Source organism: Trachypithecus francoisi, unplaced genomic scaffold, assembly GCF_009764315.1.
Source record: "Trachypithecus francoisi isolate TF-2019V2 unplaced genomic scaffold, Tfra_2.0 Lachesis_group8, whole genome shotgun sequence".
Classification (NCBI taxonomy): Eukaryota; Metazoa; Chordata; class Mammalia; order Primates; family Cercopithecidae; genus Trachypithecus; species Trachypithecus francoisi.
The window spans coordinates 53,135,960-53,145,228 of record NW_022681473.1 but is presented as its reverse complement, the minus strand read 5'-3'; the positions used below and the strand labels follow the sequence as shown (position 1 = coordinate 53,145,228).

The 9,269-nt window shown below is 45.5% G+C and overlaps 1 long non-coding RNA gene across 1 annotated transcript; it reads left to right on the top strand.

Annotated features, from left to right (window-relative positions):
* The first annotated feature begins 1,162 nt into the window (after positions 1-1,162).
* Positions 1,163-5,529, top strand: LOC117080974. The gene is made up of 2 exons (XR_004436030.1): positions 1,163-1,416; positions 2,424-5,529. It is a non-coding gene; the product is annotated as an uncharacterized LOC117080974 (long non-coding RNA).
* The last annotated feature ends 3,740 nt before the right edge of the window (positions 5,530-9,269 follow it).

The window sequence follows — 9,269 nt, the reverse complement described above, 5'->3', positions numbered from 1 at the left end:
CAGCACTCTGTTCTCTGATAAACAGTGGCGTCGTTATAGTGCTTGACTGCAAGAAAAGGAAGTGTGTGTCCAGAAAAGAGAGAAGACGCATGTAGCTGAAGAGTGGCAGTTTCGGTTGTAAATATATAACCTCACCCAAAACTTGCGGTAGGCAGAATGATGGTCTCCCCAGTGATGTCCACGTCCTGATCCCAGAACCTGTGACTATATCACCTTCCATGCACAAGGATTTTGCAGATGGGATTAAGCTGAGAATCCTGAGATGGGGATGTTGTCCTGGATAATCTGGGCAGGCCCAGTGTTGTCACAAAGGTCCTTAGAAGTGGAAGAGGGAAGCAGGAGAGTCAGACAGAGGTTTGAAGGTGCTGTACTGATGGCTTTGAAGGTAGAGGAAAGGGCAAGGAACCCAGGCAGCCTCTGGGAGCTGGAAAAGGTGAAGGAATGAATCCCAGGAGGACGCAGCCCTGCCAACACCTTAATTTTAGCACAATGAGACCCATTTTGGATCTCTGATCTTTAAGACTATGAGACAATAAATCTGCATTGTTATAAACTTCTAAGTTTGTGGCAATTTGTTACAACAGCCATAGGAAATGGATATGTAGCTCACTCAATGTTGTATCCCTACAATGTGTCTGATCCATTGGAGGTTCACATAGTAGGCACATTTTTTTTCACGTGGGCTTCAATGGGGGAGCAAAGAGCACCTGTGAAGCAGGAACTGAAATGATGGAGGAAGGGGGGTACCATGTCCTAAAGGTTAGGAGAGTGTTTTCACAAAGCCAAGGTAAGATAGGGTGACTGAACTTGCAAAAAGGAGGCGCCACGGAGGGCAGTGTCCTGGAAGCTGCAGAGTAAGAAGCACACCTGTTCCTTTGCTCCTGCCTCTTTGTGCCAGTGTGTGGGGAATGGAGTGGTTTCTGGTGATGACATGGTGGCATCGGGGGCGCCACGCTTCTCTTCTGGTGAGGGAGGAGTGTGGGAGCAGAAGGATCACAGAGGGGAGGGGGAGAGAACAGGGGAGTGGTTAGGAGCTCAGACTCTGGAGTGAAACTGCTAGGTTTGAAGTCTGTCTTCATTCCCCTTCCTGTTACCTAGCAATGTAAACATAGGCATTCTATCTTCTATCTGTGTAACAAGCCACCCCAAAACCCCGTGGAGTAAACATCCATTTCATTATGCTCATTCTGTGGGTTGGACAGGGCACAGTGGGGACAGGATTTCTCTGATCTATGATATCTGGGCCTCAAGGGGGAAGGTTCAATGTCTGGGGATGACTCAACAGCGGGGAACTAGAATCACCGGGATTTCCACCTAGGCTGGAACACCTACATGTGAGCTCTCTGTGTGTGCTAGGATTTCTCACAGCGTGGCAACCTTGGGTCACCAGACTTCTTGGAAGTCCAGGCTTCAAAGGTAAGTGCTGGGCTGGGATTGGTGGCTCATGCCTGTAATCCCAGCAATCTGTGAGGCTGGGGAGGGAGGATTGCTTGAGTTCGGGAGTTTGAGACCAGCCTAGGCAACACAGCAAGACCCTGTCTCCATATAAAGAAAAGAAAAAAAAAAAAAAGACGAGTGCCCCAGCTCATAAGATGGAACTTGTAGCATCTTTTATGACTAAGCCTCAGAAGTCATGGTAGGTCACTTCTGCTTCATTCTATTGGTTTACAGTCAAAGCCCACCCAGATTCAAGAAGGCCATTATACTCTGCCTCTTAATAGGACCCTGGCATGGTCCAAGCAGAGCATATTAGATGGCAGATATTGTTGCAGCAGCGTTTGGAGAATACCATCTGCCACATTTGGCAATTTCTTTACTTCCTCTGAGATTTGGTTTCTTCATCAGAAGATGGTGGTGATACTGTAACATTCTCATCTGGATTAAAAATGAGAAAGCCTTGGAAACAGTGCCTGGTATGTGATAATGTCATAAGTGTCCTAAGACAGCAGAGCTCATGTGTATTCTTTCTCCTGGCTGCATCCACAGTGCCTCCTACAGTGCCTGGCATGTGAATGAACTTGAGAGGGCTGTGTCGGATTGTCAGTGTATCCAGTAGTTATTGCTGTGTAACAAACCAGCCCAAAACTTTGTGGCTTAAGACAACAGCCATTTTATTTGCTGTGGGTTTTGTGATTTCAGCTGGGCTCTGCTCTCCTGGGATCATTCATGCTGTTGCAGTTTCTGGCAGTGTGGCTAAGGCTAGGTCTTCTGAGGTGGCTTTACTCATGCATCTAGCAGTTAGTGCTGGCAGTCAGCTGGAACGCCTTGGTTGGCGTCCACATGGCCTGTCCAGCAGGCTAGTTCAGGCTTATTCTCATCCTGGCCTCAGGGCTCCCATTGTAGCCAGGAGAGCAAGCCCTGATAAGTGGGTGCTTCTTATGCCTCTACCTGTGTCTCATTTGCTCATTTCCTATTGTCTACAGCAAGTCACATGGATTCAAGCCTGGATTCAAGGGATGAAGAAATAAACTCCACTGCTTGGTAGGAGAAACAGTGAAGTCATATCACAAAGTGCACAGAGATAGGAGAAATCATTACAGTGAGCTTTGCAAAGTTTCCCACAATAACTAAAATAACTGAAATGCAGGCTAGAGGTTGGGAACGGGTGGAGGCTCAGTTAGCCTGAGACGGAGGTGGCGGGAAGAACTGCTGGGCACATGCAGTCGATCCACAGACATGTGTCAGGGGGCTTCACTCCAACTTCTGGCTTACACCACAAGGAAATGGATTGTTTCACATAACAGGGGGTGCAAAGGCAAGACAAGCAGCTCGGCTGAAATGGCCACTCAGCAAGGTCCTCTGCCACCAGGTTCTTTCCATCCATTCTCTGTGCTTTTTGGCAAGGGCTTTGTCCCTTAGGCTCTCATAAGATGACTGCAGCAACTACCAGAGTCACATCTAGGTACAGGTCGGGGAAAGAGCAGAAACCTTTCTCTGAATCCAGCCCAGCAGTCTTCCTCTTATGGTTCCTTGGCAAGGACTGGGCCAACAGGATGGTACTACCATGGTTGGCTATATGGTTTCCCAGGGTTGTGTAACCAAGTACCATGCACTAGGTGGCATGAAGAAATATAATTGTATTTTCTCACACTTCTGGAGACTGGAAGTCCAAACTTGCGGAGTCAGCAGGGCCATGCCTCCTCTGAAGCCTGGAGGGGAATCCTCCCTTGCCTCTTCCTAGCTTCTGGTGGTTTGCTGGCAAGTCCTGGCCTTTGTGGCTCGTGGAGGTATGATTCCAATCCTCTGTCTTCACATGGCATTCCCTCTGTGCCTTCACATCAGCTTCCCTGTCTGCATGTCTGGGTCCAAATTTTTCCTTTCCATAAGAATACCAGTCAGATTAAGTCCCACCCAAATAACCTCATTTCAACTTGATCTTCTCTGTAAAGACCCTATTTCCAAATAAGGTTACATTCTGAAGCACTGCTGGTTAGGATGCTGACATATCTTTTTTAAGGGACACAATTCAACCCATTATCCTGGCTAAGAAGATGAATCATCTGAGGTGGAATAGATGTTGGGAGAGAGCCACGGTGACCCCTACAGCCACCGAATGAGTCAATGAGTGAGTGAATGGGTGAACATGGTACACAGGGCTTCACATGGAGTCAAGCGATAGCTTTCTGGTGAGCCTTGGAGTATAATTTTAGCCCTGGAACTCACTGAGGATATTTGGGCACTTGTGCCTTCTGCTTACGACAGATTGTTGATCACAGTTATGATTTATCTCTGGCTGCGTCTTTGGGCAGGAACGCAACCCCTCAAGGAGAACAAATCCTGCCCCTCTGGGGAATTTTGACGAACCACATTATGACATGGTTTCAAGGAATGTATCGTGGTGGAAAAGTCCAGCCTGCTTATACAGACACTCAGCAAGTAACCGCCAAGCACCCCCTTGTACACACAAACCATCATCACCAGGGCAACCGCAGGACAGCAGACGGCTACCTAGCAACACGGCTTCCCCCTCCAGCACCTTCCATTACCCTAAGGCAGCTCCGCCAGTGGAAAAACGAGATTTCACTGGGGGAGGGAGAGGGCACCTGTGGAGACCCTACTGTCAAAGCTTACTGAAGTTGCCTTGTTGTTTTAGAATCTGCTTAGGTCTACCCTGTCTCCAAATGTACTATGTACTTCTTAAGAAGCGAAACTTAAAATTTGCACCCACCATTGAAAGTTCTGAGTAAATACATAATGCCAGATTAGGGATTGCCACATTTTTGAGTAGGCACTGTGTTCTTTTGAGGAGGAAGGAACAGGGACTTCCGAGTGCCCCTGGGAATGTCTAGAGTTAAAAGTAAAAACCTTATCTTAGTCTTTTAGAGATTCATCATAGTAGATCCTTTAAAATTGCAGTTGTATCCACAGAGAGCTAGCAGTCACTCAGGTTTTATTGGAATTGCTTTTTCTTTCAAGGACAGGTGTTTTGACTGATGGACAGGGGAGAGAAGTGGGGCAGAGAAATCCTTCTGCAGCCTGGGAACCTTGAGGAGGGCAGACCTACACTAACATGGGTACTCAGGAGCTGTTGAGTGGTAGAGAAAAAGGCACAGAAGTGGAAGGAGAAGGACAGCAGAAACCACTATGATTCTGCCCAGCACAGGGACATGGGAAGCCATCTGTCCTCCCACCTACAGCAACCTTTGCTGGCTGGAAAAGAGAGATTTCTTTGTCCAGTAGCAGTGCCTTCTCTTAGAGGCTCCCTCTGCTACTTGATGGTGCCACCATCCAGCCTCCCTTCTCCTTTGTCCCTGTTGTACCTCGAATCCTTCTCTTCCTCCCCATTTCCATGATGATGCTTAATTTAGATCCTGAACTCTCTTCCTGTCCTCCTCCCTCTGTCTCTTTCATTCTCCTCTCTGCCCAGATGGTCTTGCTGAACAGCTCATCCAATCACGCCATTCACACAGGACGTCTTTCATTTGCTCATCTGATCCACTCTCTGCCCTTCTCTATCCTGCTTTTTGCCCTGGGAGGCTGACCCATATGGGCCATGACAATGGCCTCCCTTGGCCTCTGGCTTCTGTTCGGTTTGGCCAGTGTTGGGAAACCTCCAGGGGGTCAGATGGTGGGGAGAGTGAGGTTAGAGTATTTATGCCCTAGCTTCCTTACTGCAACCAAAGGCCACAGCTTCTTCCAAAGTGACAACCTTCACATGACTTCAGGAACTGCCCCTTCCAGATCCCTTCCTGCTCGGTAGCCCTGACATCACTTGCTCTGCATAGAGCATTTCACCTAGTAGTGGTACTACACGCTGCCCAAACCTTAGTAAATAGTCCCTTCATAAGACTCCTCAGATTACCCTCGTCTGAATGTGTCATCTCTTTCTGCTGGGTCCCTGAGTGATTCAGCTCTCCTACTCAACACCCTCAATGGCACCCATTGGCCTTTAAAATAAAGTCCCAGGCTAGGCACTGTGGCTAATGCCTGTAATTCCAGCACTTTGGGAGGCAGAGGCAGGGAGATCACCTGAGGCCAGAAGTTCGAGACCAGCTTGGCCAACATGGTGAAACCCATCTCTACTAAAAATACAAAAAAAATTAGCCAGACATGGTGGTAGGTGCCTATAATTCCAGCTACTTGGGAGGCTGAGACAGATGAGTCACATGAACCTGGGACGAGGAAGCTGCAGTGAGCTGGGATCGCAACATCACACTCCAGCCTGGGCAACAAGAGCAAAACTCCATCTCAAAAATAAATAAATTAATTAATTAAAGTCAAGTCCCCATTGATGATTTTGAGATTGAAAGCCCTGTAGCATTCAGCCCCAGGTTACCTTTCCAGCTTGATGCTTGCCACTGGCCCTCACTCCAGAATCTAATCATAGTGAGTCATTTGCATTTCCTCTCAGACATTTGCACCTCTGCACACACTGTGCCTTACTTCAGAGCTGCCTTTCTCCACTTATTGGCCTCAGGAAAACATGGTTATCTTTTTTAAAATTTTTATTTTTATTTTAAGTTCCGGGGTACATGTACAGGACATGAAGATTTGTTAAACAGGTAAATGTGTGCCATGGTGGTTTGCTGCACCTATCAACCCATCACCTAGATATTAAGCCCAGCATGCTTTGGCTATTTTTCCTAAAGTTCTCCCTCCCCCATCCCACTCCCTGAAAGGCCCCAGTGTGTTTGTTCCCTTCCCCGTGTTCATGTGTTCTCATTGTTCAACTCGCACTTATGAGTGAGAACATGCGGTGTTTGGTTTTCTGTTCCTGCGTTAGTTTGCTGAGAATAATGACTTCCATCTCCATCCATGTCCCTGCAAAGGACGTGATCTCATTCCTTTTAATGGCTGCATAGTATTCTATGGTGTATATATACCACATTTGCTTTATCCAGTCTATCATTGATGGGCATTTGGATTGATTCCATGTCTTTGCTATTGTGAATAGTGCTGCAGTGAACATATGTGTACACATATCTTTGTAACAGAATGACTTATATTCCTTTGGGTATATACCCAGTAAAGGGATTGCTGGGTCAAATGATATTTCTGGTTCTAGATCTTTGAGGACTCACCACACCATCGTCCACAATGGTTGAACTAATTTACATCCCACCAACCGTGTAAAAGCCTTCCTATTTCTCCACAGCCTTGCCAGCATCTGTTGTTTCTTGACTTTTTAATAATTGCCATTCTGACTGACATGAAATGGTATTTCATTGAGGTTTTGATTTGCATTTCTCTAATGATCAGTGATGTTGAGTTTTTTTTTATAATGTTTGTTGGCCACATGAATGTTTTCTTTTGAGAAGTGTCTGTGCATGTCAATACCATTCAGGACAGAGGCATGGGCAAAACTTTCATGACAAAATCGCCAAAAGCAATTGCAATGAAAGCAAAAATTGACAAATGGGATCTAATTAAACTAAAGAGCTTCTGAAAGCAAAAGAAACTACCATCAGGGTGAAAAGGCAACCTACAGAATGGGAGAAAAATTTTGCAATCTATCCATCTGAAAAAGGTCTAATATCCAGAATCTACAAGGAAATTAAACAAATTTACAAAAAAAAATCCCATTAAAAAGTAGGCAAAGGACATGCAAGTGTCTATCTTTTAAGGCCTCACATAAAAGTGTTAAACATCTAGGGCAGTTCCTGGTAATTGGCAAATTCTCAGTCACTACATATGTGATGAATAAATAAATAAATAAATAAAAATTATCGAGTGCCTTGTCCTTTTCTTCAGGTTCTGTGTCATTATGTCTGGTATCATGTAAAGGCATGTTTATGGATACAGGACTTGATGCTTAATGAAAGAGATTTCATACTAACGTAAACCCCAGGCACTATACAGTCTTCTGCCCTAAGTTTTGGGGCTGAATGGCGAAGGGGAAATGAGGCTTCTAAGCACAAACCAGCACAAAGTTATATAACCTTAATCAAAGCTTGGGAGGGAACAACGTCATCATCCCCATCAGGCTGGCTCTGATGATTCCTGGATGAATCACTGTCGGAAAAAATAAGAGTGAATGTTCTCAAGCAGCAGACATGTAATCAGTGGGAAAATTCTTCCCTTTAGGGCTTTCTCACTGAGTAAATATTCCTCTGCTGTGAGCTTCCCCAAGAGGCAGTGCCCTGGTGAGTTGCTGGGGGCAGTGGGAGGCAGCCCAGGTCCATTAGCAAGATTGCACTTGGAGCCAGGGCAGGGAGGCATGCTTGGGAGGGCGTCAGAGGGCCTGGAATGTTTTGGATCTGTCCTCATTCAGGTGGGACCTCTAACAGAGCAATTCTCCAATCCTCCTTTGCTCTGGGTCTGGTGGCTAAAGAAATACTCTTTTAGAAAGTAAGAAACTCTGATTAGTGGGTCCCTGTGGAAAGGGAGGCTAAGGAAGAGGATTTAGCTTTTTCTCATTTTTTCTCATTTTTTACCTTTCTCTATAAATAACATGCATGAGGGTTTTATTTATTTGTTTATTTTTTAATTAAAAAAACAAATGTAATAAATACTATTTAAAATCAGTGCAGCTACTGTACTTCTAGGATTTTCCAAGACAGCCCTGAGTTCAAATATGCTGTCCCTTTGATCTCATACACTAAAGAAATGTTCCAGAAATTTTAACAACATTTAGAAATAAAACTTCCTCCCCAATTTGGAAGTACCGCCAAATTTTAAATCAGACCTCAGTTTCCAATTTCTAGTATAGAAAATATATTCAAAATTCTTCTTTAATAAGAACATTCCTTTTTTTTTTTTTCCTCTCTGGGAGTCCTCTCCAAATGCTCAGAATAATTATAGATGAACAGTTTTAGGAATCTGAGGATGTGAACATGCCTTTATAGGGTTGTGTGTGTCTGCCAACCCCTAAGCCTAAGAGAGTGGTTCCCCAGGTACTAGGACCACCAGGGGCACCCACCATGTCCAGAGATGGGGGATACTTTCTGAGTTGTCCCCAGTTATAGATCCTGCTGATGACAGGACTGCTGCTGTCCGTTCCTGTTCCAAGGTCTCGTCTTTTCTGTGCATCTTCATCTTACCTTCTCTTGGTGATTGCTGACTCTCCTACAGCAGAGACAAGATATTCCAAGAACCTGAGTCTGATGATATCATTTAAGATTCTAGATCAAGCTTCTCTTAAAGGTAGGCCTATCATTATATTTTGTTTCAAGTCCACAGATTCTCCTTTTTTGTTAAACTATTTATGTGAGTTTTTGGTCTTGATAGAAAGATTTGTAAGTGCTGTGCTGAAGGCAGTTTGGGGTCTATTCCGGGTCTCTGGGCCTAGTGAGCATCCTAATATCTCCTCCCTGTGCTGTCCCAAGCTGTCCTGCAGAACCATCATGCCTCAGGTTCCAGAGTTGGCAGTGCAATCCTGCCAACAGCTCTGCTCAAGTCCCCATCCTGAGTCGTCTCCTCTGACTTCCTGTCTGATGGCTGGGGTCCCACTACCCTTGGACTAATCTTCACATGACAACTGTTCACCATGTCCTTAACCAATTGAGTCTGGAAACCACAATGAACTGAACCCAAGGTCAGGGAGTACTGGGCTCAGTTATGGAGGACTGCAGTAGCAGAGTCTGGAACAATGAGGCAGGGACAGGCAGTGAGAAGAGAGAGAAACAAAGGCACATACAGATTAATTTCTCTGGAGAAGTTTTTCGACCTGAAGTATCTCTGCAGGTTGAGCAATTGTGGACCTGTGGTCTCCTTCCCAAAGTATCTGTTGCAGTTGTCTAACAGAGAGCAAAGGCACCACAACTTGGAAAACAATGTGTTGTTATCTGGTAAGGGTGAAGAAACACATCCTGTGACCTAGCAATTCCACT